This window comes from Camelus dromedarius, chromosome 3 (genome assembly GCF_036321535.1).
Source record: "Camelus dromedarius isolate mCamDro1 chromosome 3, mCamDro1.pat, whole genome shotgun sequence".
Classification (NCBI taxonomy): domain Eukaryota; kingdom Metazoa; phylum Chordata; class Mammalia; order Artiodactyla; family Camelidae; genus Camelus; species Camelus dromedarius.
Window position 1 is genome coordinate 66,166,592 of NC_087438.1, and position 25,902 is coordinate 66,192,493.

General features: G+C 34.2%; 1 long non-coding RNA gene across 1 annotated transcript in view; it reads left to right on the forward strand.

Moving 5' to 3' along the window:
• The window catches only part of LOC116152221 (uncharacterized), a 467,251-nt gene that overhangs the window by 72,899 nt on the left and 368,450 nt on the right, over positions 1 to 25,902 (forward strand). Inside the window, exon 2 of the long non-coding RNA XR_010379320.1 lies at positions 18,393 to 18,502. This is a non-coding gene — a long non-coding RNA (uncharacterized LOC116152221). The remainder of the gene's footprint in view (positions 1 to 18,392; positions 18,503 to 25,902) is intronic.

Consider the following 25,902-nt stretch of genomic DNA (forward strand, 5'->3'; position numbering starts at 1 on the left):
CTGTCATGTATTAAATACTTAATATGTGCTGGGACCCATATAAAATTTTTGTATATATCATCCCAAACAAATAAGCAAATAAACAAAATCCCAAAGTGGCTCCATTGTTTTCAGATACACTCATCTGTGGACCCTTATTTTCTCTTGGCAATCCATTTGTTGGTTATTGTTTGAAATTATATTTCAAGGCCTCCTTAGATATTTTTCCTTTTGCTCTATGTTAAGTGGGAGATTAAAAACAAACAAATAAAATCCTCTAATATATTCTTCATTATCCCTTAAATGACACCTGAATACAAGTCCAGAGAGGATCTTCATGTGTGTAAATCAGTTTAGTGTTTTCTTCCTCAGTACTGTGACAGTGGTCCAGACAGTGATGGTCCCCTATTCTCACTTGGTGGCACAGTGACTACACTGCTTGTGAGCTTTCTCCTTCTTGTCCTCGCTCTTTTGAGAGGTCTGGCTAGTTTTAAGAGTACTGTTTTTAGAACCAACATTGCATCCAGCCTTGAGGGTCCTTTATTCATTCCTGGCTTGAAAAGGGATATTTGAATGGCTCTGTCTCTCCTGTTTATATGAAAAAAAAAAACAGGGTTAAAGTTTTATGGAAACTTCAATCTGCTGTTTGAGTGAATTTCGTGATAAATGCACATTACCAAGACCCATATTTACATTGCCTTCTAGTTTTGGGGCCTAATAAAATTTTAATCCTTCTCAGAAAATATGGAATTGCCATGTCAATAAATCTTGTCAGATGACTAAACAAGAAGTCAATATTTATTAAATAGACCCAACAATGGGACTTAGTCTTCTGTATGTTCACTATAAAATCTAATATGCTGACGTCATTCAATCAGTATAAATGTTATTCATTGACTGTTCTTAAATAGCCACAATTGATTATATAGGAACATTAATAACTATTAAATATAACTGAAATCCACTTCAGTTCATCATAGAATTATATACTATTTAAAAAATTTCCTATCAGTATTTAAATTATACCAAAATTCAACATTTTCCAATAGCTTTCCTTCAACCCAATGAATTGTAGTCTTCTCTGGATGATGTAAACCAAAGATAACTCCATTCACAGATGTGTGTGTGTGTGTGAGAGAGAGAGAGAGAGATTCTAGAATCCCATTCATGAGATGGATCCTCTCGAAGGCCCCACCTCCAAATACCATCTGTTTGTGTTACAAGGAACTTAAATTGAAGGAAATTGAAAATTTTATTTCGGTATCAAGATGCAATAGATGTGCAATTAGGAAGCAAGATGGAATAATATGCAATATTGGAAGGAAATGTCTTATGACCCTTGAACTACTTCACTTGGGGCCACCTGTGAGTGAGCAGAGGAGAAAGAACTGGTGAAAATATTTTTTAAGAGATAGCTGATGCCTTGTTCTGAGCCCCAACCCATGGAGGGTGGGAGGAATTCTAACTCCTTTGCTTCTAAGAAAAGTATCTTTCCACAGGGTTAGATGGGGAACTGTAGATGTCACTCTTATAACTGGTGTTCTTAAGTTTGACTGCCTGGAAACCTAAAAGACAAGATGGGGATGATGACCTCCTATGGGGTTGAGCCTGGAAAGTGCTGCTATGTTGGGACAGCCCCTACTATGACAATTTGTTCAGTCAAGGTATACAGGAGTGCTTCTCATGGATCTGATGTGGGTCACACAGGAGAGCAGGCATACAGCCATCTAGGGTCTTGTCCAGAGCCTCCTGGAGTGCTACAAGGACCATTTCAGTAGGAAAAAGCTGGGAGGTGACTGCCTAGAGGCTGAGGAAAGTAGCATCTGACTACCTAGCATGGAGGTGCATCTGCCTGGTTCCAAGTTACATAGGAGAGAGAGGAGTCCTGCAAGACACATCTGGCAAACTTATGAAAGCATCACATGACACAGGTTAATGTTCACCTGTCTCAGGGACTACAAAACCAGCCCAAGATGGTGTTAGCTTCTCCTTATACTTGCCTGCCACAAGAGGACAACAAAAGTGGTTGCCCAGCTGGGAGAGGAGATTGAGGGAAAAAAAGAAAAGGACCATTCCCTTTTGTACTTCTGGCTCTGAAACAGAACAGCACCAGGGAAGGGGAGATCTTAGGTACAATAAATTATAACCTTATAATTGACCTCCCATTTTCTGAATTGAGACTCATTGAGGTTGGTTGCACCTGTAGAACTGTCCATTACTTAAGAATGAGCTGAAAACTCAAGGAGTCTGTTTATAGTTTCATCTAGGAATAGGCAATATTACCCACCCTGAATACATTTTAAAAGGGAAGAAAAAGGAATAGTTGAAGTTAGTATGGCAAAATCTCAATAACTACTGTATATGAGTGATGAGTATATGGAGGTTTATTGCATTTCTCTCTCTACTTTTATGTGTATTTGAAATTTTTAAGAAAACTTCTCTAAAAAGTAAAGGACTTCTATGAAACAAAAAGAAAAATTGCATTTTTATTATCACCTATTTTGTTTGTTCAATATGTGAGTATAATTATACTTAATATGTATTTTTATGCATAATTAAATCCCATTTTAAATTAAACTTGAAATAGAATCAAATTATAACTTCATACTAGCCTTTTACTGTGGAATGTTAAAAAATGAGGAGAGCTGTGTATTTATTAGGATCATCAGGCTTTCTTTTGCCAAAACTTTTGTTGAACACTATTTTTCATTAGAGTCTATGAATCATTGTCCGTGTGCATAATTAATTCACATTTATTGAGAGTCTATTTTATGAAAAACACTTAATTACTTTTCTCACAAAGCACAATTTGCATATGATATGAATTTTGAGAAGCAGAATGTGATAAAGTGGTTTGGTAACACAGAAAGAGATAAGACTAAATTCAGATTGGGTTATCCTTCTTAGGAAAGGAAGGGGGCATTTGTGCAAAAATGCTGGTTAGAAATTGGCATAGATGTATTTGAGAAATGATATATATGGCCTGATTGGAATTCAGAGATTTAGTGAGAAGAGTATGGCTGGAAACTAAGTTGGGGTAAATATCCAAGGGATTTGTATGCCTTGATGTGAAACTTCAACTTTTATCTTGAAGATGCTGAGGAACATAGAAGTTGGTTGGAACACAGAAATGCCATTATGGCTGCTATAACAGAATACTGTAGACTGAGTGGTTTATAAACAACATAAATTTATTTCTCACAGTTCTGGAGGCTGGAAGTTCAAGATCAGGAAGTTTTGTTGTCCAGTGAGACCCCAATTCCTGATTCATAGATTCATCTTTTTGCTGTGTCCTCTCGTGGTGGGAAGGACAGGGGAGTGCTCTGGATCTCTGTTGTAAAGGAACTAATTCCATTCATGAGGTGGATCCTCCCAAAGGCCCCGCCTCCAAATACCATCACCTTGGGGAATAGATTTTAGCATATGAATTTTGTGAGGGGACATAGTCTGTCGCAGATATGTTCAATATACAAGGCATTCTAGAACTTGAACTAAGCCTCAGTGGTAAAGTGCATTAGAGAGAGATTTCATGAAGAGAGTTGAGGGGTTATTACATACCTCAACTGAAAAGTACTGAATGTGGATGTTTTAAGGGTAAACAGAGAAGATAGAAGAGACTTACAAATCATACTATGTTTGTAGTTTTTTGGGGGGTTAATGATTGGACTCAGATGTTATTTAGAAATAATCAGCTCATTTAAAAATAATCCTTTGCTTTTTGGGTGGAATAATTTCTACTTAGCTTGATGGTTGAAGAATAAAGAAAAACACTCTAGTGTCATTATAAAGAATTAATTCTAACAAGATTAACAAACTGAAATTTTGAACCACATAGACTATTTTAATCTTTTACAACATTATCTTTGAAGTGACTTTGTGATCTAGAAAGAGGGAAAAAAAATCCACATTAAATTATTTCGTTTCATTTAGAAGCATAGCTAAGATGGTGTTTGTGATTTACTACTCCTTCCTGAATGGAAAGAAATGTTGAAGTAATTACTGCGTGAAGTGTAAGTATATATTGGCAGACATACATCACATTATATTGGAAAACAAAATAGCTAGAAAATAGGATACTTAGCAATAAATTATAAACATGGATAGAATTATACATTTATGCAGTGGTGATTTTATTAAGCTATCTTGGTGATATTAATAGGGATTAATAAGCTATTTTAAGATAAAACTTATCTCTGTAGGAAAAAACCCATACTGGCATAGATTTTGGATAATGCATCCTTTCTCTAACAGTTTCCTTTTAATTGGAGGTAAAGGGGTAAAGATTGATTAGCTCTGGGAATGCTTGCTATTGATTGATGCTTTCTTCTGGGATACAAAGCATGTATTTTGTGGGATATGTATGAATTGTAACTGATGACACAGAAAGCTTTCTTTTAACTTATATTTTCTTTCAAATATAAATTTGCTTAAAACCCCATACAGCTTCTTGTTTTGTTTCTGTGAGTTCATTTTCTGCTAATCTCATTTTCAGGGTAGTCAAGTTCCAAAGTAATTCTGAATGAGGTTCTGTGAAGTTGGCATCAATGAGGGCATAGTTTTAATGTTTTGATTGGTATGAGTAAACTGGCGTAGAAGGGTAATATGAAATATGAATTGGAAAGATAAGAGATCAAAGCAGGGGGGTCAGTAGGGTGTCTTTGTAATGATCTAGACAAGAGACAGTGAGAACCTTATTTTCTTCTAGTGTGGACCGTAAGCTTTGTTGTAATCCTTGATGTGGAAATGTGCTTCCTAATGTTGTCTCTCTTTTGAAAGTGCATCTTACCTTTGCCAGAAAAATTGTTGCCTAAGGAACCTACACACAAACACATAAAAATAAAGCCACAAAAATAAGCACAGGACAAAGTCCTATATTGTTGATAAGATTTTATGTAACCCTCTTCCAACCTCTGGAAGTTTAAATAGGAACTCCTTATATGAAGAAATTCTAAGCACATGGTTTAAAAATTTGAAAACATTCCTTGTTGCATTTTTATTCATTTTAAACTTGCTTTATTTAAAAAATGCCATTAGAACTCACACTTTTGTAAATCATGGCAGGACATGACGTGTATATTTTCGGTATTTTTCTAGTATGAATGATATAAATAATGGCTGTATTTAAAATTAAAAGACTAATCTTAATCTCATAACAATATTCAGATTTTACCTTAAATTTTGTTGTTTCCAAATTGGATCTCCTCTGGGAGTGCTTCCTTTAACAGGCTTCTATCGACTTTCCTTCCTGGTGCTCTGCCTGCTTTGCTCTAGTGATTTAATTTTTAGTAATAATATCACAACTCTGTCAATGTCACAAATGGACTTGGGAGATAACAGACATTTGATTACGTATGTTGAATTTCTTTGTTTTCTGCTTAACTCACTTTCTCACTAGTTCTATTAAGTCAGGAGCCAATTTCCTCGTTTATGAAGGCTTATTTATTAGGATGTTACACTAACCTGTGCATCCACAACAGCAATGCCAAGGTGATGTATGTATGTGTGTGTACGAATGTGTGTATGTGTGACATGCAGAATACAGGCCTAGGGGTCTAGGCTTATATCAAGGATATTCTTTCTCCCTTCCCTCTTTGGATTTATTTTATAGTTGCTGTTTTTCCAAATTCCATTTTACTAGGATTACAAAATGTATGTTAATAATTGGATGATTGACAAAAGACTGGAAAGACCTACCCAATGAAAAATCATTTTCTATTAGGGAGGCAATATATGCTTATTTAAATGTTTCAAATAATACACCAAGTTTAAAAATGTTGTCTACCACTGTTAACAGCTTGGATGGTATTCTTCTAAACTTTATTTATTTATATAATGCATATACTTGTAAAATATATAAATGTCATATTACTATGGATATAATTTGCTACTTATATATATATATTTTGCTTAACATAAGTTCAAGGCACTGTTCTATGCCTGTATACATAGATTAGACATATTATTTTTAATAGCTATCTACTATCCTATTATATAGATAATTATTTACTAAGTCCCCTACTTTTAGGCATTTACATTATTTCTGTTATTTAAAAAGTTACAAATAATATTTTAGTAAACATATGTGTTTTTACATATTTATACACATGTACAAGTATATTTGAACAACGAATTCCTAAGTTAAATTGTTTGATGTGTTGGTGGGAGAGTACAAAACATAGAAAATGAGATTTACTTTGAAATTCATTGTGGAAATAGATTTCATCCTGAAGCACTGAGTGACACATGTAATTGTAATGGGTATTTTTGCCTGCCTTTCCCTCATCTTTTGCTATTTTTTGTGGCAAAACCTTAGACTGTTTAAATTTCCAGAAATCTGCTTTCATAGTATTATCTGGCTTTAAATATACTCATATTCTTTTTTGTCTGGAAAATAATGAATATGTACATTGACCCAGCTGATCTTAGTTTGAACTTCACATATTTACTTCTCCTAACATTCCTCAGGTATCACCAGTCTTGTTTATTATTGTATTCTCACCTCATGTCTGGCAAATAGTAGGCAGTCACTAAGTATCTTATTTAACTGAAAGATACAGCAAAGCTGGAAAATTTCCATGTCACAACTAAACATTTCGTTTACAGTGAAATAAGAATTCTAGAGACAAAAGAAGTCTAGTTTTTCTTCTAGCATAGGATATAGAACAACAAAAAATTAATAAATACTTGAGAATTTAATTAACAAAACGACCATGTGCTTTATATGCATTATTGCCTCATGATACTTCCTCTTTAACTGGCTTGCTTCCAGCTTGAACTTTCAAACCAGGCAGGATTCACATTAAAGCCTGTAGTCCCATTGTATCTCCTGGTCAGCTGCACCGTGGAAAGCTTAGCTTGCCCAGGAGACCAGTGCCCATTGAATTATGTATGGATGGACCAGGTAAAGCTTGTGGACTTCACTTGCTCCAGTGATTCTGTTTCTTAAGTCACTGTTGATGCTGAAAGCTATGTTTGTTTCAGCCGTGACAGCAGGAGCCAAAGCTCCTCTTTGCACCATTTGCTTTAGATGTTTCCGCTAAAAATTGACAGATGAAAATGTGGTTTATATGTCATCACTTTTCTTTCCAAATGATGGCAAAAAATAAACAAGTAAATGACTCCTGTACCCTCAGAAGTTGTAGAGAAGTTAGTATCCCTTTGTGTTGTTCTCCTTTTACTTCTTCCCATTCAGGCATTCACAATAGTGTAAAAATTCTTTTTTATTTCTTTAGCTTACGTTAAAGGTGTCGGTCATACTTGTTGCTGAGTAGCAATGAACTTTAAGCTTTATTTTAAGTATATGTAACATTGAAACACATTTTTAAACCAATGTAGGCTATTTGTTGCTTTACACCTCTACATGGCTGTGGAGAAATTATATCTGGAGGTCCTTTTAGAAATTTGTTTCAAAATGCATATGATCATTTCCACATAATTTGAAATCATTTCATAGAAATTTGGAATTGGAATATTCAATTGTAATGATACAAGTTCTCTCACTCCCACCTACATCATTGAACAGTACTAAGTACACTGGTTCTACTAGGTTTTTGTTTTTTTTTTTTTAATGTTACAAAAACCTTACACACCTAAATTTTGAGTTGTTATTTACACCTTGACAGTTAGTGTCTAGTAGAGAAAATGAAAAGTAGTTTTATGTGCAGGTATAAAATAACGTAGCAGCCAAACATAAAATCTTACCTGATGCTAAAATCATTTTTTTCTTTGCTCCTATAAACCAGAGGTTAGCTTTAGTCCTCAAGCCAATTGTGTCTCCTAAAATCTATTTAAAAGCTTTTCACAAACCTAGAGTCAATTTACTAGTTAAAAAGCAGATTGTATATTTATAGCCTTTAGGGTCTCAGGAAATGATTCCAACTGCTTTCAGAAGTGATGCAGTGAGCAAGAAAATTCCCATAACAATTCTGGCATTAGATTTCTGACAGATTTTAGTTTACAGAATAGAATCACAGATATGATTAAACAATTTTGAACTTTTCAGACCTACTGTAACACACTGTGTAGCTTTCAGATCCAGTTAGCATGTTGTCAGATATCTTAAGATCAAGAGAGAAATTATGAAGCCATCTGACATTTTCCAGTTTGGGATAGTTGTTCACTTGTCCATTAATAAACATTTTTTGAGCACCTATGAGATGTCAAGCATGATCCCAGAGGCTTGGGATACATCAGTAAACAAAATAGACAAAAGCACCTCCCTTTATATAGTGTAAATCTTATTTACCTTTATGTACATACAAAAAGTAAATTACATAATATGTTGGAAGCTTTACCAAGTCTAAGCTCATACTGCTCGTCACAAGGCAGGCCAATAAATTGAGAGACAAGGTTTGGGGAAAGGAATTAGTGACTTTATTTGGAAAGCCAGCAGACTGAGAAGATGGTGGACTAGTGTCCCAAAGAACCATCTTGCCTAGGTTTGGATGTAGTTTATTTTATAAAGTAAAAGGGATGAGGGGGTGGGAATGAGGAGGTAAAGTAAAAAAGATCATAAATTGTTGCAAATATTTCCTGGTTCCAGCCAGACTCCTGAGGGAATGTCTTAATTTATTCCTTCGTGTAGCCATTCACAGGTGGGCCTGGTCAGGATATTTCCTGTGAACTTAAACAAATGTTTTTTTGCTTAATGCTCAGGTGTGGGAGGCAGGGTTCTGGGAGATGGGCCATTATGTACACTTTATGTTATAGGCAACATCCGTTTAATGATTAACTTGTAGCAAAAGCAATAGAATACAAAGTTTAAAGTAATATGTTGATATGTGCTTTGGGAAGAAAGAGAAAGTAGGTCAGGGCAAAGGGAGGGGGAATGCTGAGATAGGGGAAGGGATAATGGATAAAGAGGGCATTGAGATATGAAATAGTGTAATCAGGCTGGGGCTTATTAAGAAGGTGATATTTGAGCCAAGTCTTGAAGGAAGTAAAAGGGGTAGCTGTACAGATAATAGGGGCAGAGCATTCTAACCACTAGGACAGTTAATGCAAAGGCACTGAAGTTGAAGTTTTCCTGACATGTTCAAGGAATATCAAAGAAGCCATTGTGGCTAGAGTAGAGAGAGAGAGAGAGAGGGAGAGGGAGAGAGAGAGAGAGAGGGAGGGAGGGAGAGAAAGCAGCTAAAATGTTGTTCAGAGGGGGAACAGATCAATAGGTCACTATAATGACTTTGGCTTTTACTGTGTATAAGATGGGGAACAGAGTTTTGAGCAAAGGATTGACATAAATGATGTGTCCCTGGGGCTACTGTTCTGAGAGTAGACAGCAGGGAGCTAGAATGGCAGCAGTCAAGAGCAGATAAGAGCAGGGAGGAGCTGCTGGTGGCATGGTCCAGGGTGATATGTGACAGTGTGGGAAGTAGTTGAATTCTGGATATATTTTGAAAGTAGCATTTACTGAATTTCCTGAAAGATGAGATAAGGGGCATTAGATAAAGAGAGGGATGATTTCAAAGTTTTTTCCCCTGAACATCTAGAAACTTGAAGATGATATTAAATAAGACAATGAAGTGGGCAACAGCAGCAGCCATGGACAACCAACCCAAAGATAAATCACAGAACATATTTCTAACATAGGATCTACTTCATATCATTCTCACTTTTTAGTACATCATTACTTACATTATTTCACCATTTTAATAAGCGCCATCTGGGCGGGTCTCACCATGGCCTAATTCAAGTTCCAATATGATGTCACTGATAGTGGAACTGGGAAGATTTGTATGTAACAGGCTCCTGAGAGGCGGCTCTCAGACTGAGAACCAATCTTTACAGTATTAACATTCCTAGGACCTTCTGAGACTTAGGGCAGATTAGTTTGTTATATATGCACTAGATCTTATGTCTATTTATGAGCTAGACTTTAGACTATAATTCGACCATTAAATTTGTGTAGCTGGGACTTTATGGTAAATGCTATCTTGATAGGAAATTAACTTTAGGATAATCCTGGAGTCAGAGCCATTTCTTCATTTCCTTTTCTTATCTGAATATTTAGAATAAATTTACATTTTACTTTCAGCTGAATACTTACTGACTGCTGACAACTTTTGACAACTTTGTTTTTGCTTCTAAGACATTTTGGTTTAAACAAATGGTACTTTAAACTTGTGTATTCCCTTTAATTTTAATTCATTAAAATACTAATTTAGCAAATTCATCTTAGAGTCCAATTAACAGTGCTTTGTGATTTTATAATATGAAGTCTGACTTTATGAAAAATGTTGATATATTTAACTTAATAGAAGTTCTTTTATTATATGTGGTGGTGGTGATGTTCTCCACCAACTGTGTTGTGTTAAATTCTGTCTTGAATATTAAGAATTCTGTCTACATATTGCTGGAATATACCCTGGTTCTGTAATCCTTTAAAGAAAAATTGGATGATATAAATGTAGTACAAATCTGACTAGCCCAGGGGGTGTTAATTATATTTCACAGTGAACTCCAGCCCAGATATACATTTCTAAGTTGCCATTTTCATGGAAAATGATTACATAATATTAGCAATTCTATGAGATGCTATAGTTTATTAGATTTGTAATATTATGAAAATGACAGAAGAAAATGGATTTTTGTTTTCCATGTTTCATAGACATAACACATACTATCACCAGACTTTAAAACCTTGTTCTTAAATAATTTAAAAACTATTTGTACTGGTTTAAAATACATACAGATATTAAGTGTGTAGTTCAATGAGCTTTGACTACTATAAGAACCAAGTTACCATCACACAACCACAGACCGTCACTGTGCAATAGACTTTTCTATGGTGGTAGTAATGTTCTATATCTCTGTTGGCTAATAAAGTAGCCACTACCTATGTAAATTTTTTTTAGTATTTGGATGTGGATAGTCTGAATAAGTAACTGAAGTTTTAATTTTATTTAATTTTAAATAATTTAAATTTAATTTCTATGGCCACATGTGCTAATGGCTACAGTATGGGACAGTACAGCCCTAGAAAATTCTCAACTGGGATTCTAGGAGAGAATTAAACCCTAATGCCAAAGGCATACATTATTTCTAATGAATTAACTTACCTCCTGTTTATCTAGAGTGCTACTAGCTGTCATTATTAAGAGAATTAAGAAAACAGTAACTCACATCATGTTTTGTAAGGGTCAGTTCTCTGACAGCACTCAGCTGAGAAGGACTGTCCTAGAAAGTTTCCTCGTTTCCCTTTTCAGTCAGTATCACCCTAATGTCAACCACAATTCTTTTGTTTATATCCAGAAATTATTTTTGTCTGCTCTTCAACTTCATATAGGTGGAAATATATAATGCATTTTCTTTTGTAATTATCTTCTGTCACTAAGTATAATGTACAGATCAGTAGTTACAGTCCTTTATATTGCTATGTATCATGTAATATGTCCATTGTATCAATTTACCAAAAATTTATTTACTCATTCTCCAAATGTGTCCATTTCATCTAAGTTCTCAAATTCATTAACATAAAATTTTTCATTAACATCAGATTGTTATCCTTTTAATGTCTGTAGTATCTGTAATGATGTAATTCTTTTATTTTTGAAATATGCTTAACTGGTCTTGCAAAGAGACCTTATCAATTTTATTAAAGAAATGAATTTGATGTTCCTTTTTTTTTTAAGGATAGTCAGTTTACAATGTGCCAATTTCTGGTGTATAGCACAATGCTTCAGTCATATAGGAACGTACAAACATTCATTGTTTTTCACCATAAGTCATTACAAGATATTGAATATAGTTTCCTGTACTATACAGTATAAACTTGTTTATCTGATTTTGAGGGAATCCTCCTGTATTTCAAAGTGAGAGACACTCTGCCAGAGTTCAGTAGATGTTCTGTGCAATTCAATGGATTTGTAGATGTAATTCTTGCTGTATTTGTGGGAGAGGGTGAGCTGTGAGTCTCTCTACTCTGTCATCTTGGCTCAGACCCCTTGATGGTTTTGATTTCCTGTTTTTTATATTTTACTTATTTTTGCTTTTATCTTTATTATTCTTTCATTCTACTTACTTTTTTTTCCTCTACTTACTTCTTAAACTAAAATCCATTAAAACTAACTAAATCTAACTTTTCTCCTAACTATTCATTTATTATATACATTCTTAGCTCTGTTTGAAATATCAACTCTTTGCATATTTAAAATTGATTCTGCAGACATTCATCGAGCACCTGTCTACTCCATAGAAGGTACTGGGATAAGCAACAATGAACAATGAGCAGACGTTGTCCTTTTGCATTCACAAATTCTGTCGAGCAGATGGATATTAGAAAAGAAATGGCAAAGATAATAAATACCATGACAGAGAATTTCAGGGAAATCTAGAAATTTATAACAGAAGACTTACATGGACTAGGAGTTTGGGAAAATCATCCTTACCTCAGACACAAGCATGGCTAGGACTTAGCTAGAGGAAGGAGGAGGTGATACAAGACTCCAGACAGAAGCAAGAACTCATGCAAGACTCTAGAGTGAGAAGAAGCGTGGTGTGGTTGAGCAACAAAGGAAGGCCAAGAGGGATAGAATGTGGATATGGAAAGGAATGCAGATTGAGATGAAGCTTTAGGAGAGAGGGAAGGATCATGTAGCCTTATAGGCCATGGGGATGATTTTAGAGTTTTCTTAACTAAAGATAAAGGGAAATCACTGGAGACTTCTAAGCTGAGGAAATACATCTAGCTTGCATTTCACAAATGTCACTCTGGTTATTATGGATGTGTGCTGGTTATGGACAGAAGGGAAATACTGATGAATAAAAACTAAGTGGGAAGCAATTGCAGGTGAGACATGATGTGACATGGATTAGAGTAGGTTTGAAATTCCATGCTGGGATTCCAGCTCTGCCTCAGTAACTAGTTCCTGTTAAAATGAAAGTCAAAATGATGTAATACTATGACTATTATAAAATATTTCCTTTGAGTTGACACTCCTTTAGAGCAAGATATACTTGGCAGTCTGTTTCTTTCATCTTATAAGCATTGAGTATAAAGTGTGCAGATGTGAGAATAACACTTTATTCTGTATTGTGACAAGTTAGACTGGGGTGATTGCAGAATATAGGTCACCTATAAAATTCAGCTTTACAAGTTTGACTTTTAAGTATGAAAAATACTTCTGAAATTCAAAGAAGAGGGAAAACAAATTCTATTCACTGATGACAACCTTAATTGCATAATTTTTCTGACAACTTTACTTTTAAATGAAATTTTAATATTTAGAGTTGAAAAGAAAAGTTTGTCGGTGTCTGAAATCTTTAATAAAAATAGCTTTTTCAAATAATTTTTGAATGTGAATTTAAGCATTAATTAAATTTTTAAACTTTCAAAATTTAATATATTGCCACAAAATTCAGTTATTCTTGCATCTACTTTAGGTGTCTGTACTGATTTGTCTGTCTATCTATCTACCTATCTGCCATCTATCTTAAAAGGTTGTCAGAAAGCTTGTCATTAATGATTAATAATTGTGCTAGGAATAAATATAATTTTAGCCATATATTTACATTAAAATTTTTTTTAATTTAATTTTTTGTGACTTTCTTTAGCATGTGCTTGCTGAGTCTTCTTTCTTATGATTTCCCAGAAGCTCCACCTAACAATGACTTCCATTTACAACTTACTGACCAGAGCAGTATCATATGGTCTCCCTTTTGGCTGGATATTGGCCTTCATCAACTGGTTTTTTCATTTTCTTTTCTCTCCTTTTGTTCCTCTCCTGTCTTTTTGTTCTAATTTCTAAGAAACCCTCTAAATTTTATTTTGTGAACATGCTGTTTTTTCTAATCTTATCTGTTATTTTAAATTTTTAAGAACTTGTTTTTGTGCTTTCTTTTTGTTTTTAAAATAGCAATACATTTCTTACTACATCGATACAATTACTTCTTTTATCTCTCTGAGGATATTGAAGGTGATTTCTTTGAAGCTTCCTGCTGCATTTTGTGTTGTTTGCAGTTCCTTAGGATTCCTCTGTTTTAATTGTTTCTTTGGGTTTTCTCAAATATCTTCAAGTATGAGGTACTAAATAAGCTGATTGGGTGTATTTGGATACATGAATGAGGTTTTTTGATTGTTTGGCTTCATTATCAAGTAACTTTTTAAAACTGGAAGGGTCTGAAATATCAGTAATTTAGATGTCTGTAAAGATAGTTAGAGGAAGATTCTTCAATTTCCTGCTTGGTGGCATAAGCCTGATCGCTGGCTTTCAGCAAGCTGGTAAGGCAGGATGGCTGCAGGTTGCACTGTCCAGTAAGCATATTTTTATTTAATGTCTTATTTTTAGTCTAGCACTTTACATACCTCCCCACCCCGCTTTCTCCTCTACCATCCACTGGTGCCTGATGTCTCTGAAAAAGTTGCCTCTCTGGTTCAATAGGTACGGAAAATTCCGACTTCTTGGGGTGGTAGATGTTGGTGGTTAGGGTTATTCATTTAGAAATATGGGTAACAGTAGGAGCCTATGTGTTTAAAATGTTCCTTATTAGGCTTTCTACCAAACTTCCTGTTTTTATTCACTTACCACCCCTCCTCTCCATTTAATTGTCACCTTTCACTGTTTGTTTGTTTGTTTGTTTGTTTGTTTGTTTTTATGGAAGTATAGTCAGTTACAATGTGTCAATTTCTGGTATACAACACAATGTCCTAGTCGTGTATATACATACATATATTTGTTTTCATATTCTTTTTCATTAAAGGTTATTAAAAGATATTGAATATAGTTCCCCGTGCTATAAAGAAGAAATCTGTTTTTTTAAATCTATTTTTATATATGTTGGCTAACATTTGCAAATCTCAAACTCCCAAATTTATTCCTTCCCATTCCCTTTCCCCCAGTAACCATAAGACTGTTTACTATGTCTGTGAGTCTGTTTCTGTTTTGTAGATGAGCTCATTAGTGTCTTCTTTTTTCATTGAAGAATTGCTTGTTTAAGTCTTCTGCCCATTTTTGGATTGGGTTATTTGTTTGTTTTTATTGTTGTTATTAAGTTGTGTGAGCTGTTTATATATTCTGGAAATTAAGTCCTTGTCAGTCGCATCATTTGCAAATATTTTCTCCTATTCTGTAGGTTGTCATTTTGTTTTGCTATGATTTCCTTTGCTGTGCAAAAGTTTAGAAGTTTAATTAGGTCCCATTTGTTTATCCAAATTTGATTCTAATCTGCTTTACCAGACTTCTAACCTGTTAGATGAGATAATGTCTGCCAAATATTATGTGTTCCGTATGTGTTAGCTACAGTATCTGGTATTGCCACCATTATTATCTTTACAAACTTTTATTTGAACTATGTTCACTCTGCTCATGGTGTTCTTCCTTTCAGTGTAGATCAAGCCTTTCTTTCAGTTTGTCTAAAATGGTATCTTTGATCAAATTTCCTTCCTTTGTAAGATGTTCCTGACCATTCCACCTCTTATTCACGTCTTCTTCTACATTTTGAGTTTTTAATTGTTAATTGAATCTCTCATGCCTTTGTGAATTATATTACAGAGTGCTTCCTACAAAATGGATGGTGGAATGATTTTCTCTTGATATAGTGGTTTGAATGCTGTGTAAAAAACAAGGAAACAAATAAATACATGAATCAAGAAAGAAAGGTAGAAAAATAGAAGAAAAGAAAAGAGGAAAATAATATTCTATTGCAAAATAAATTTGAAGGATTATGGGTAAAGTAAATTTAAAGAGAACTTTTCTTGACTGCAGGACTTCTCAGAGTCTTAATTTATAGTGTATATAAATCTCCAAAAGATAGAAACTATGCATAGGATTCCCCAAACACAAGTCTGTAAGACTATAGATCCTTTTTTGGTCACAGCAGTCTTCTAGAACTAGGATTCTTTAGAAAGCACTTTGTGTAAATGCTATTATAGTGCATTATTATTTCACGCATACATTCTTCCCTAGTTCCCCTTCACAACATCTATGTGTATTAAATACTGTTACTTTTCCAGTTTAACATATGAGGAAACTGAGACTTAAGGAGGCTTAATCATCTGCCTAAGCCTCTAAAGGACAGCACTAGAATCTGAACCTCTAGGTCAAGAATCCAGCCTTAGCTTCAAGCGTTTGTAAGAGCAAGGACTCTCAGTGACCTCTCCTACATGCCAAAACAGGACTACTGGGTAGATTCAATGAGATAAAAGATTTAAAATATATAGCTCTCAAAAAAGGTTAACTCCTTCCACTTTCCACCTTCATCTTTGTTCTTGCCGTTTAACATGATATTTAATTATTATTTTTAAAAACGTATATTTCTTTTCCTTAAAAAGATATCCTTGATTGAAGAGATTTTATGCCCCCTTTCAAGTCTTTATAAAACCAAATCCAGTGTTTTTTTTAGTTGAATATAGAATTTAGAGCTCAATAATTACCTGTTATAATAAGTGAATATTTGAAGATTGTCTTTTGCTTTTTAAGGTGTTGCTATTAAGATAGGTTATTATTTGGGTATTATAAAAATGTTTAAAAATGTCAGTTTTGCAAACTTTTTTACATGGCCTGTATTTATTGGTTTTGATTTGACAGAGTAAAACACAGATTAGAGTAGCACTGTGCAAATTCTGAGATAAATTAGATTTTACAAGACTTTCTAATTCTAAAATGTTAATTAAAGTAATATTTACTATAACTTGGGGTAAAAGAATAATAAAGCACACTTTACTGGCCTCCCAACTTTTGAGGGTAGGGGTATCATTGTCTCATAAAATAACTTGATTATGGTTTATTGTTATAAACAGATTTATAGGTCCAGATTACATGCTGAGTCTCTAATTTAATTTTATTCAAGTTGAGTCTCAGTACAGCATTCTTGGTCCTTGGAAATATAATTCAGCTGCTTTTTAAATTGTATTTTCAAGTTTTTCTCTACTCAGTGCTGTAATCTCTGGCTCATTATTCTCCAGATATGTCCTCTGCTTTTCTTTCTAGCTCTGCTCATATTGATTCTTTTGTCTGTTGAAACCATGTATATCTTCCCAGGTCTTTCTTAGATTTTATCTTCTCATTGAAGACTTTCTTAATCCTCTCACTTGTTTTTTTGAATTGTAATAATTCAAATAAAAATTTTATGTCAATGGACCAATATTCTGTTATATATTATAGCAGTATTATTGTGTGATATATATTCTATTTATTCCTCCCATCTTGCATTCTCCACATTTTGTCTTATTCCATGCTCCCAGACTCCTGAAGCAGGAATTGAGAATAATAAATGAGTCACATTGATATTTGTATAAACAAAAACAATAATAATGATATCTGAAAATCTTAAGTGTTTTCTGAGATAGATGCTATAGTATGTGCTGTGGTATAGTATTTCTTTAGTTTCTACAAATTACAGTGATATAAGTAATATTTTTACCCAATTTTATTGATGAAGAAACTCAGACTTAGAGAAGTTACTTGCCCCAGGGCCACAAGGTGGTAGGGCCAGGAACTGACCACAAGCACTAAGATTCCAGAGCACATATTCTGAATCACTGCGCAGTGATCTACTGTGTTGATAATAGTAGAAGCTCAATAATTTTTTAAAATTGAATTTACATTTTCAAAGAAATATTCTTTTATATATTGAAGTTTGATACATCATGGTTAGTCTATTTCACACATGTGCTTCCTTCAAAAACATGCATTGTTAAGGATGGTCACAGTAGCTTACTTTTTATGAAATATGACTTTTATGAGAATGAACATAAACACTCTATGTAGTTCAGAGGATTAGACAATATGATTTAAAAAGCAAATGATTTAAATCATTTGACTATCATACCACATGAAGAAGTGACTTTTCAAATTTAAGTTAATAACTTTTCCCATTATGAAGCTTTATTCCGTGTGGAAATTATCATTGATGCATGATCTTACTGCTTATTACTGGCTACGTTTTGTCTTACCTTTGCCAAGTAATACAAGGTTATCCCCTTGTCTGTTTATTCCAGGGAGGGCAAATAGATTTCATCTCAAGGATTACAGATGTTTGTTCAATTAGTAGTAGGTGCCTGGAGTACTGAGTTGAGGAGTGCTGAATCTTTGCCCAGGTGCTCAAGAAAGAGTGCTGTGACCAGTTAGGAATATCTGATATAAACATGTGATGGGGGCAGATTGCACAGTGCCTGCCACTCTTGCCATTCCTGCTGTAGGCTGTTGTCTTTTAGTGTTCTACAGATACGTGTTGGAGTGTAAATGAATCTGGTATTAAGTAAACCATAGCTGAATTAAGAAATGTTTGAAATAAAAAGAGCGATTCATTCTCAGCTACATATTTTGGAATAGGTCACTCTTTATATTACCTTACAATGTATGTAATGTGTAGATTTTTAGCACTATCTCTGTCAGTGTTTCTGTCATCATTTTATGACCTACACTTTCCTATTCTACATTATATATCTTGGCACTAGTTTCTTATCTTTTTATTAGGTGCTGCTGTTGAAGAGCTTTCAACCACTCTGGGTGATGCCAACGATACATCTTGCTAAAGTGGTAATTATGCTTCTGGACCTTTTCCTGGAAAACATATAAAATATGTGGTAAGTTTATTAAATTATCATCTAAACTTTTCCTCAGTTTTTCCTTCTGTCTCTATCGAATAAGATAATCAGTAGAGGTATTGGTATAGAATGATGGTGTTCTGTTTGTCAATAATCTTACTTGCTATTTCCTGGCTCCCTTCAGGTAATACCTCTGCATCTTCATGTATATTAAGTCTAATAGTGATTGCACTTAAAGTTACTTCACACTTACAGACTTCGCTTTTTGTTAAGGATGTTGTCCATGTCTTCGGTCTTACTTAAATTATATGTCAATTAAACCCGAATATAAAGATAAATGAATGATTACCTCTATATATTTTAGAAATATCATATACATTGTTTATGCTTATTAAAGGAGAAATATTTTGTGTTCAAATTATACAGCTAATTTGGGTTTGGTTGGAAATATTACAAACCTAAAATTTGCCACAAATCTCTCATTACATGCTTCTCTGCATGGAGATTTTATCTATATCAACACATGTCTTTACCTACTATAAACCTGTTGATAGAAATCTCCATATGAATCTCTAAGAAGTGATAAACACATTTGGAAAGATTTGCCACTTTAATGTCTATATGACTTTAAGAAACTAAGCTATAACACTATTGCTCATGTTATAGATTTGTTTTTCACCTAAGGTAATACAGATTTCAATAAGCATTCTCTCATAGATAGCTATCGTCTTCATGCTACATTCCACCTTATATATGTATAAACATACACATGTGAAATTAACTTTGTAATAAAAAAGTTATTCTCTTTTTGTAATCAGGGTTCTTAGTTGCAGGTGCTTAGACTCACTCTTGTTAGTTTAAACAGAAAAGGATTTATTTAGGGTTATTAGCAGCCTCACAGGATCATTGGGAGAGCTAATGGAATAGTTTGGAAAGAACTAAACTGCTAAGGGAACCTACCTGGATATTCTACAAATTCTTTAACAGATTATGTTATAAAGAGAAGAAAGAGATGAAGGAGGAACCTATAGATTAAAAGAGATTTAAAAGACACAGTAAAGTTTTTAAATGGGGCCAAGATTAAACTATGGTGTCCAGGGATGCATAATTTTAAAAGATAAACTGAGGCATATTAGAAATTTTAAGAATTTACTAAGCAAAAATCCATTCAAATCAGACCATCAAACTGGAAGTGGTAGCACTCCACAAATGGCATCAGAGGAGAGACTTCTATAGAGAAAACGTGAAAAAAGAGTAAAGAAATTTTTGATTGGCTATGGCTTAAACCCTGGCTGGCTTTTTGTGATTGGTTGTCCTTAGGTTTCACTTTCGTAAATTGAGGACTTCTACAGGCTTACATTTTGGTTTGGTTACTTATGTAGGCTACGGCATTAGAGTCATAATGGTTTTCTTGTTTAACTAATTTAACAGTACTTATGTGATAAAACTATAATGAAACAGAAGGAAGTTGTTATAATCATCAGGTTAGTGGTTAAATCTGGGGAAGTGGGGAACTTGTGATGGGTTACATGGAAGGGCTTCTGGGTGGCTTGCAAAATTCTATTTTATGATCTAGGTAGTGGTTATAAGTGAGTTCACCTTGAAATAACTCATTAAGTTATTGATTTGTTCTCTATTTTTTATATCTGTGTTTTATTTTAAAATTAAAAAGTTAAAAATATAATCCAAAACAAATAACATGTCAATAGTATCACCTTCTTATAGGAGAGAGATTACTTTGTAAAAGATGCTTTGTTTGCATATACCGTATTTTTACTGGAGGAGTTATATTGGAGAACTTTTAAATGTGAGTTATACCTAAAAACTATTCTACTATGAATATATTGAGTACTAAGATACTCAGACTAATATAATGTAAAGCTTTGCTCAGTTGAAAAACAAATACATGTATTCTTCTTCTAATCAAGGTGTGAAACATTGAATACAAATGTATTTAAAGTTTAAATATATAATAAATATGAATGACTATAAAGATTATTAATTTTCAAGAGCAAGAGAACTTGGCTCAGGTAAAGTGACCTGAATCTAAATGTTAGTTTCTGTGTGCCTTTTAGATGTGGCTAGAAAACTCTCATTCTGGTGAGTTTGCACTGACAGTACTCTGCCTCTTGATGGAGGATCAGCCCGGCAATAGGCATGGGACCCAGAGGGGACCAATCCAATTGTCTGGAATTTTATACACTGAGTTTCAAAAGGAGAAGAGTTCTCTCTCTGTACTCTGTGGTTATTCGACGGGTTGATATGTGCCTGTGGAGGAGAGTTTAGTAACATTCTCAGCGAAGTGGTTCTGAGATCTGGAGAGAGGTGGAAGCTGCAGGGTCTAATAGCATCATTTGAGGTTCCATTTGCATCTGAATCCAGCTCGACATTTGCATTTCCCAGTTACAGGAACCAATAAACTCCTTATTGCTTTTTGGCTTATACTAGTTCGAGGTGAGCTTTTGTCATTTGTGAGTTAAAAAGTTTCAATTACATTAGGAAAATGATACAATTTCTCTTTTTAAATTCCTTGATATTAGTTGAAAAGCACTTTTACACACAAAATTAGAACAGAGAAGAATTAGATTAATCCATTATCTGAGTTGTGATCTACTAGCTAACCTGAGGAAACGTCAGTCTTCTAGACTCAAATTAACATTTAATAAAGGTATTTGTCAAAATTGATCAGTGATCTTGATGATTTTTAATAAAACTCTCCTAAAATGTATCCTTCTCTTTAACACTTCTTAAATATCCACTTTGAAATACATATATGCATATATATATATGTGTGTGTGTGTGTGTGTGTGTGTGTGTGTGTGTGTGTGTATGATAAATGATGCAAGATTTGCAAATGACAGAAGGGAGGTGTTCACCTTGAAGTTAACAATTTTATTTCAAGTTTTAGATTTGGAAATTAAGCATCTTTAATTATTAAAAGGAAAAAAAATAGTCATTGTACCTGAGGAAGCCCATATATACAGGAATATGATTTAGATGATGAGATTCTGGACTTTGAGCTGATTCTGTGATGGGAAGAGAATTTGGTGGGCTTTGGGTGGGGATGAGTGTGTTTTGCATGTGAAAGGGTGTGAATCACTAGGGGCAAGAAGGCAAGGTCTGGTAGGCAGCTCCTAAAATGGCTCCCAATGATCCCTGTCTCCTACTATTCATATGCTTGCATAACCCCTTCCTTTTGAGTGTATGCTGGATCCAGGGACTCTCTCATGAAGAAAAGAATTTGGCAAAAGTGATAGGATGTCATTTCCTAGGTTAGTTTACAGCAGGCTGTGACTTCTGTCTTGCCTATTCTCTCTTGAAAATTCTTTTCAAGTTTCCCTGATGGTAACAATTTTGTTATATATTGGTCTTATGCTAATACGTATTGAAAGATGGAATTTACCACTTGTTTTGAGCTACATTTTCAAACAACCTGACTTGAGGGATACTGGCTTCACCTTCCATGTGTGCTTGAGGCCACAAAGGCCTCATCCTTCATAGGCCTTGTACTCCTGTGTTGATCACCTTACTCAGAAACATACAAGGAGGGGAGCTCTGGAAATGTAATTCAGCCTAGACAATTTGACATATTACAAAACCATCAAAATTACTCAGGATGCATTTTTTTTTTTATGAATGACAGGATAAATGTGTGATTCTTTCCTTTAGTTTAACAATTTTCACGATAATGAATTGCTTCCTTATCATCCCCTGAAGTTAGCTGTTTTTTAGTTTTTAATTTTAGAACAGCTTTAAATTTATAGAAAGCTTGTAAAATTATTACAGAGTTACCACATATCTGTTTAAACTTCGTTTCTCTCATTATTAACATTTGACATCAGTATGGTACATTTGATATAATGAATGAATATTGACATATTATTAAGCAAAGTGCAAACTTTACTTGTATTTCCTTTGGTTTCTTTTTGTTTCTTTGTTTCCTTTTCTTTTTTGTTTTATATCTCATTCAGGATACCATTACATTAGTTATATCTCCTTAGTCTCCTCTTGGCCCTGACAGTTTCCAAGACATTCCTTATTTTTAAAGACTTTATTTTGAAAAATATTGATCAAATATTTTGTGGAATGTCCATTAGCTGGGATTTGTAATATATTTTTTATGATTGGATTATGTATTTTTGGCAGCAAGATCACAGATAAAATGCCATTTTCATCAAATCTTAGTCAGGTACATATTGTCTACATGACATACTAACAACATGTCCACTGTCGATATGGACCTTGATCTCCAGTTGAGGTAGTAGTTTGTCAGGTTTCTCCATTGTAAAGTTACTCTTTCCAGCCTGTATTTCTTGGTAGGAGGTCACTATGTGCAGTCCACACTTGAGCGGGAAGTTGTGCTTCACCTCCTGGAGGGTATGGTGTCTGCATAAATTATTTGGACTTCTGCATGGGTGATTTGTCTGTTCTTCCCCATTTATATATTTATTCAGTTATTTACTTAGACCAGTTATGAAATAATGAATATTTATTTTGTGCTTTGGTTATAATGCAATAGTACTTTAGTTTGTTGCCCACGTTGTTCCAGCTTTGGCCATTGGGAGCTCTTGAAGTTGACTCCTACGTCCCTTTTACAGAGCTGCGTCACTGTGTGCATATGTGTGTGAGTGCACTTCCATACTTTCTGGCACTACAAAAGCTACAAGCTCATTTTGTATGGTTCATTTCCCAGCCCTAGAATCAGCCATTACTTCCAAGAGTCCTGGTTCTTTTTATTGGGGAATGGTACTATAAACCCATATCTGGGGTTGGGGTACCATTGTGGCTGGGGTATCATTGCTTCTAAGCCATCTCAGCTGATAGAGCAAGGATATGTTTGTGCGTATACTCACTGGTATGTACACATGTCTATAGAAGATTTCTTTGTGCAACTGTCTACATCTATACTAAACTAAACACCAGTTGATGCTGATGTCTCAGACTACAACCCATTACCACATTGTATTCTGGACTCCTCCTCTTGCTTATCTGTAACCTACCACAGTGAGAAACCTGGTTTCTGCCATTCGCCATCTATTTACTTAATTGTTCTATTTTGGTACACGTGCATGGCAGTAATAGAATTGTTATCCTATACCCTCTTGGGATTTCACTTTATCAACTACAGCACAAATATTTACATACAGTTTCTTTTGCTTTTGATTTTACAGACTTCACTGATTTCCAAAGTTACTTAGGTCAGCACCTTTCCACCCACCCCCTTTAGTGAAGTTGTTTCACGCATTTGTAATGTAGTTAGGTTCTTTTGTCAAGGTTCACTTTTTCGGTTGAATCATTTAAGTGGGTTTAACAAATGTTTAGTGTCTTATATCCACCATTACAATATCATACAGAATAGTTTCACCTATTTAACCTTCTTTATCCACTTGTACCTCTGGGAACCACTGAAGTGGTCATCATCTCTGTAGTTTTGTCTTTTCTAGATTCTATGTTATATAAATAGAAACATAATGTATATAGTCTTTTCAGAATGGCTTCTTTCAAACAGCAGTACACATTTAAGTTTCATCCATGACTTCTCATGGCTTAATCGCTTGTCTCTCTTTAAATCATTCAATAATATTCCATTATATATATGTTCCAGGACTTTTTACAAATATTCACTTATTGAAAAACATCTTGATTGCTTACAATTTTTAGTGATTATTAATTAAACTGATATAAACTTTTCTGTGCACATTTTTGCATGAATGTGTTTTCAAATCAGTTGGGTAAATACCTAGGGGTATAATTGCTGGATTATATGGTAATATTATGTTTAGCTTTTAAAGTAATTTGATGTAATTGACATGTAACATTATATTTGTTTTATACAATATGCAACATACCATGTAAAACATAATGATTTGATATTTGTATGTATTGTGAAACGATCACCACAGTAAGTCTAGTTCAACATGTATCACCATATATAGTTACAAAATTTTTTTCTTCTGGTGAAAACTTTTAATATTTATTCTCTTAGCAACTTTCAAATACACAAAAATACAGTATTATTAACTATAGTCACCATGCTGTACCTTACATTCTCATAGCTTACCTATTTTATAGCTGAAAGTTTGTGCTTTTTAATGCCCTTCACTCAATTTCCTGCCCTCTAGTTTCCCCTCCTCTGGCAACCGTTAATCTGTTCTCTGCATCTGTGAGCACTTTTGTTTGTTTGTTTGTTTGTTTTTAGATTCCACATGTAAGTGAGATCATATGGTATTTGTCTTTCTCTGACTTATTTCCTTTAGCATATGTTCTCAAGGTCCACCCATGTTGTCACAAATGGCAAGATTTCTTTCTTTTTCATGGATGGATAATATTCCATCATGCATGCATGTGTGTATGTGTGTGTGTATCACAGTTTTTTATCCAATCATCCACCAATACACACTTATGTTGCTTCCATATCTTGACTATTGTAAGTAATGAACATGGGAGTGAATATGTCTTTTTGAGTTAGTGTTCTTATTTTCTTCAGAGAAATACCCAGAAGTGGTAGTTCTATTTCTAATTTTTTGAGAAATCTCCATACTATTTTCCATAGTGGCCGCACCAATTTACATTCCCACTTATAGTGGACAAGGGTTTCCTTTTCTCTACATCCTTATCAGCACTTGTTATTTCTTGTCTTTTTGGTGATATACATTCTAACAGGTGTGAAGTGACATCTCATTGTGGTTTTGATTTCCATTTCTGATGATTAGCAATGTTGAGCACATTTTCATGTACCTGTTGACCATCTGTATGTTTTTGGAAAAACATCTATTCGGATTCTCTGCCCATTTTTTAATTGGATTGTTTAGGTTTTTGTTGTTGTTTATTTTTTATTGAGTTTCTATGTTGACCTTTGTAAGAAACTGCCAAACTATCTTCCAAAGAGGCTGTACCATTTTGCATTCCCACCAAAAACAAATGAAAGTTCTTGTTGTTCTGCATCATTGACGGCAATTAGTATTGTCAATTTTTAAAATTTTAGCTTCTAATAGGGTATAGTGGTATTTCATTGTTGTTTTAGTTTGCAGTTCTCTAATGACAAATGGTATTGAACATCTTCACATATCCTTGTTTGCCATCTGTATATCTTTTTGGTGAAGTGTCTGTTCATACTCTCACCTAGTTCTTAATTGGGTTGTTTGTTTTCTTATTGTTGAGTTTTAAGTCTCTTGCTCAATTTTAAAGATTTTTAATAAGCCAGAATACAGGAAGGGTAAAAAGAAAAGTGAATGAAGGAAGTTGTGGATCCAGCAGATAGTTTGTGTTGAGTCATTGATTTTGTTTTCTTGCATGTTTATTAAGAATTAAACACAGGAGAAAATATGCTAGAGCAGAAGTAGAAGTTGTTAGAAAACAAAGGGGACAGTTCTAGATCCTGCTTCCAAATCATGGTTTATTTATGGCACGCTTTATGGTGCTTCAGAAGTGGGACAGGG